The sequence below is a fragment of the Vombatus ursinus genome, unplaced genomic scaffold (assembly GCF_900497805.2).
Source record: "Vombatus ursinus unplaced genomic scaffold, bare-nosed wombat genome assembly UNPS02014786.1, whole genome shotgun sequence".
NCBI classification, from domain to species: domain Eukaryota; kingdom Metazoa; phylum Chordata; class Mammalia; order Diprotodontia; family Vombatidae; genus Vombatus; species Vombatus ursinus.
Genome location: NW_020954564.1, coordinates 10031219 through 10036993, shown reverse-complemented (window position 1 = coordinate 10036993; position 5775 = coordinate 10031219). Strand labels below are relative to the sequence as shown.

Genomic DNA, 5775 nt, shown 5'->3' with positions numbered 1-5775 from the left:
GTGTGTGTGTGTGTGTGTGTGTGTGTGTGTGTGTGTGTGTGTGTGTGTGTATCTGGTCCCTTTGACAATCAGGTGAAGCAAATTATTTTGAAAGAGATTTATCAAAATATTTTTAAAAAACAAAACAAGTATCCAAATCTCAGGTGAAGAACTAACTGCTAAAAACGATCAGTAACTGCAACTGCTCTGTAGTTGAGTACTACCATTAATGCCAAAGGGATGGATGGGAAGGACTGCAGAGCAGTGTGGATGAGCCAGAGTGGATGATGATGACAAATCAAGGCTAGAGGAAGAAAGATAATCAGGTTAACAAGTGCATGCATTCAATAAAGATGTACATTTAATGTAATTTGATATGAAAGCAAATGAAGATGAGGATGTTAACCTTTTGAATCACGATCATGCTCACAGGTTTTTCAATCTCATTCTTTAGAGAATTTTTTTCAATCTCATTTAAAAAAAAAAACACCTCTATGATTCTGCCACTACTTCTAGTTCCCTCTTCCATTTCTCCCCAAACCTCTATAGTCAATCCTGACTAGAGTATCAGAAAGATCTGAGTTCAAATGTGGCCTCAGACACTTGCCAGCTATGTGACCCTAGACAAGTCATTTAATTTCTGTTTGCCTCAGTTTCTCTACCTATAAAATGAGGATGATAATAATAGCACCTACCTCCCAGGGTTGTAGTAAGGATCAAAAGAGATGATAATTGTAAAGTGCTTGGCAGGTAGTAAATGCTATATAAATGTTAGCTACTTATATTACTTTCTCTACTTCATCATTACCTTCAATTCATGTCACCTTCTATTCAATTCTTATCCCCTTAATTTTTAAATTCAATGGTCTTTTCTCATCCCTCATTTTCCTTGACCTCTCTACAGGTTTTGATGCCATTGATAACCAAACCCTTCAGTGGAATCTTCTTTTTCCCTGACCTTCACGATGCTGATCCCTCCTGGTTCTCCTTTCTCTTTACTGGAGTAAGTTTATTTCCCACTCCCTTTTGTGATTGCTGTTGAGTCTTTCAGTTGTGTCCAACTCTTCTTGGCCCCATTTGGGTTTTTCTTGGCAAAGATACTGAAACTGTTTGCTACTGCCTTCTCCGGCTATCCTATAGTTCTATCCTGAGCTCTCCTTCTCTTTTCTTTCCCTTGGAAACCTTATTCGTTCATAGGATCACAGGATCATACATAACAAGCTAAGAAAGGATCTTAGAGGTCATCAAGCAAAATCTTCCCATTTTACAGATAAAGAAACTGAAGCACAGAGAAATTAAGTCACTTACAAGACAACACACTTAGTAGGTGTCAGAGGTGAGGTTTGAACTTTGGTCTTCCTAGACCAGTGCACTACACTATGGGGGTTCTCATTCCCACTGATTCAGCCATCATTGCTATCCAGTTGACTTTCCAATCTATATATTTAGCCTTAATCTTTCTCCCAAATTCTAGTCCTGCATCTTACCTGCTTGCTGGATTTCTAAACACCTGTATATGGCTCTCCAAATGGCACATTAAGCTCAATATGTTCAAAATTGAACTGGCATTCAACAAATATTTGTTGAATAACATTAGACTCTCTGGAGAAAACTGTGAAATCCATGTACATAGTTGAGCAATTGCATCAAAGAGAAAGAAGGAAAGGGAATGTACATTTATGTAAATTCACATTGGGCAAAAGCATATTTCAATGGAGGGAGAACAGGATCCTGCATCATAAGACCTAGGACCAAATCCTATCTTTGACATAAACTATATGACCTCAGGCAAAAGTCACTTAAGGATCTATGCCTTTGGTGTATTTATCTATAAAATGCAGATAATGATACTGGACCCATTTCATGGGTTTGTTTTGCAGAAAGTGCTTGGCAGGCCATAAAACATTGTAGAAATGTGAGTCATTATGTTGATGAATACACATTTTCTTACCTCATCCCTTTTGTTCCAGCTCTAGTTATTAAAAAAAAAGTTCTGCACTATAATCACTTCCAAATAAACTCCATCCCTTACCTTGGGTAACACCCACCCCGACACCCTCATACACAAACAGTTAAGGTAAACCATCTGACACATGAACTATGACTAAGAGAAGAGAAGAAAGAGGAGCTAGACCTTTCTCTGACCTTGTGCCTTCTATCTCCTGCTGCGTGTGTCTTCTGCAGTGGAAAGAGTACTTGGTTCAGAGTCAGAGGACCTGGGCTCAGTTCCTTGTTTTTCTATTTATAACTCACATGGCTTTGGGCAAGTCACTTCTTCTCTTGTGGCCTCAGTTTCTTCATCTGTAAAATGAAGAAGTAGGACCAGAAGATTTCTAGCAACCTTTCTAGCTCTAAACAGACAGATAAAGCCCCCTTCTGGGTTAGTTGCCCCCTTATTAAATGTATTAAGGAGGGCTCCTGGGTCCCTGATAACACTGCTTCCCCTTAGGCAGCTTAAGCCTCACTTTAACAAAGCCTCTGGGGCCTGCCATAGGGGCAAAGCTGAGCGCAGAAAACCTAAACTGTCAGGACTGATAATAATCAGACACAAAGACATCTATGATTTCTTCAGTATGAATGTTCCATCCAGATCACAATCCATCTATGCGTTTCCACCATGGGTGATTTCTGCCTTTCTCCTGTTACATTTGCTGTGAGCCTTCCTCACATTTTCTTATATGATGGATATAATCAAGGAAACCTCTCCATATCTGCTGAGTGAGGGCACTTCCCTTGGAGTTGAGTGTGTGCTCTGTCCTCTTCCCATGGGCCACTTGCTCTAGACCCTTGCTAAAGGACATGTGTAACCAGTAGCTCCTGGTTGGTCTTTTTATGTCCCCATGTCTGGGGCTTGTGCCAAAGATGATTGGTAACTGAGAGGTCAGTAGACTGTAAGAGCTATAGATAAGCTCTTCTGAGACTTGGCCAGTTCTCTCTTGGACTTCCAGCAATAGGGAAGGGTAGAAAAGATATTTCACTCCCTTTCTCTCCTTGTCAGCAATGCTACATTTGCATACTTGCTGAGGTGAACCTGAAACTGGACCACAAGTCCTTGGCTGCCTCACTTATTTGCATTTCTTTCCCTGAGCCCAGGACACCCAACAGTGATTCTAAAAAATGGTTGTTTCCAGTTATGGATGATCTTGTGAGTTTGAAAGTGTTGACCTAAAAGTTGGTTAAAGAGACAAGCTAGGTGATAAGTAAATTCATATTGTTTGTTCCTTAAGTTAGCAACATGTCCATGGAGTCAGAGCTTTAACTCTTACTGCCTCAAGTAATATTAGAAGGACATTTAAACCCTGACTCAGGATGTCTGTGTTACTCAAAAAATATATAGCTTCCATATGTTTTTTAACATATAGCATGAGAAAGGAAGTTTCTTAGTTGAATAGGTTGTAAATACAATAAGACAAGAGAAGTAATAAAGTGGCAATTGAAATTATAGTCCCAGGATATCTGTGTTTCCCCTACATAAAATATGTCCATGGGATACCAAGATAAGAAAAGTCCCACTATTCAAGAGAGTGTCTGGTCTCAGGTATCCTGTCCTTAGTGATCACAAACAGGAAGAATGCTGGTCAGTTTCATCTGGTCCTGTAGTTACTGACACAGAAATGGGCATTTTTAGCTCACTCGGAGAGAAAAGATTAATTCAGGTTTTTGGCTCTTATTAGGGCTCAGTTGACCTTAAGTGATTATCAAAAGGTAGTTTCTGAGTTGGGTGCTAGGACGATTTCTGTGGACCAGGGGATATCTGCCCCAGAAAAAGGACTGGACTCAGAGAAAGAAACACAAAAAACAAAAGGCAACCAGGAATGTGAGGTCATTTGCTGGCTTTTCTAGGAGTAGTTTACCCTCACAGGACCTCCTTTTATCTAGGTTATACTGAGGAATTTGGGGGCAGGAGCTGATGGCCAGCTAACACTGTATCTTGGCCTCACTCTTCCCTCAAATTCCAGTGGCTTCCAGCTCCTATTCCCTCCCCCAGCTGAGATAAAATTACCTCCTCCTTAGGCAGTACTGCAATAGCCCCAGCAGCTTGAGAGTGGGGGTACTTAGGCTTACTGATGTTGAATGTCCTGACTCTAGGCTCTGGCACTCTAACTGCTGCACCATCTGTACTTAATGCTAGCACATGTTTTTGCTATCATGTATATGTAATTGTCATTGTTTCCATGGAGTGGGAGGAGAAGAAGAGAAATTCTTTTCCTCCCTTAATGGAAGTCCATGGGAGAACTGGCAGCGTCTCAAGTGATGTGTGCAAAAGAGGGGGAAGTCAACTTTTCTACAATCCTTGAGCCTCTTGAGAGAGTCTTCTTGGCTTTGTACCAATCATCTTCAACACTACCTCTAGTCTCAGGGACAGAAAAGAGCAATAGGCCAGATCATGTGGCCCAGTGGAAGGGGCCAGAGTGCCTACTTAGCTCCATGAGAAGCACCCTTGTCCACCATGCCAAGAGAGGCTCCCCTAAATGCCCCTATTACACTCAAGATATTGAAGAACCAATGAAGCACATAGAGAGTCCATCATTTATAACACCTTGCTCCTGTGACATGGCCAGCCCGTCTTCTTTGTCATCCATATATTTCTTTGATCATAGAATCAGAGATCTAGAGTTGAAAAGAAACTTAGAGGCAAACTAGTTCAATCCTCTCATTTTACAGCAGAGGAAACTGAAGTGGGAGATAGAAAGGAAGTCACTTGTCAAGGTCACATTAAGAATAAGCATCAGAAGCAGAATTTGAACCTGGATCCTCAAACTCCAGAGTCTATATTCTGGTTCATATGTACAGTACTTCAAAGTTTACAAAATAACATATATCAAATTCCTTGCCTTCTCAATGATGGGGGAAGGTAGGAAGGGAAGAAGAGAATTTGGAACCCAAAGTTAAAAAAAATGAATATTAAATTTTTTCCTTGTAATTGGGAAAATATTTAAGAAACATTTTAAAATAAAGTTTACAAAATAATTTCCCCATAAACCTGTAAGGTAGGCAGCTATTGCCAGAATTATTTTACACATGAGAAAATTGATTCTCAGAAAGATTATATGATTGGTACCAAATCCTGAATCCCCTGGCACAGCCACGATTTACACAGATTTCTTCTGATTCCACATCTACTACTCTTTCTACTATAGGTGAAAGGGAAGGAAATAAGCATTTATATGGCACCTACTGTGTGCCAGGCACTTAGTACAAATATTATCTCATTTGATCCTCACAACAACCCTGGGAGGTAGGTATCTCTATTATCCCCATTTTACAGTTGAGGACACTGAGGCAAACAGTGGTTGAGTATCTTACCAAGGTTCACACACCTAGTAATTGTCTGAGGTGGGATTTGAACTCAAGTGTTCTTGACTCCAAGCCCAGTGCTCTGTCCACTGATCCACCAGCTGCCTCTAGGCACATGAAAGTCCCAGACCTCAGAGCCACAAGCCCACAGGGCTGCCTCCGAGTGCTACCATGAAACAGACTTCCTCTCCTTAAGTCTGACTGATCAGGTACAGACTCAACTCTTCAGGCCTGACTGACCCTTCATGTTTCCTACTTGTGTTTCTGGGCCTTCTATCTATAACAGCAGGACATCTTAATTCTGGCCTAATTGATCAGGTCTCTGGCTACCTACCCTGTTACCAGAGTGACTGCAGCTTGATTCCTGCCTGGAAGAGAGCAGGAGAAAGGGACAAAAAGCTAGCCATTCTATTCTCCTTATAAAAGGGGATGTAGGACTAATATATATATGTATATATATATATATATATATATATATATATATATATATATATATAT

At 40.6% G+C, this 5775-nt stretch overlaps 1 pseudogene; it reads left to right on the top strand.

Moving 5' to 3' along the window:
* Positions 1 to 4407: 4407 nt before the first annotated feature.
* The window catches only part of LOC114046981, a 19113-nt pseudogene continuing 17745 nt past the window's right edge, over positions 4408 to 5775 (top strand).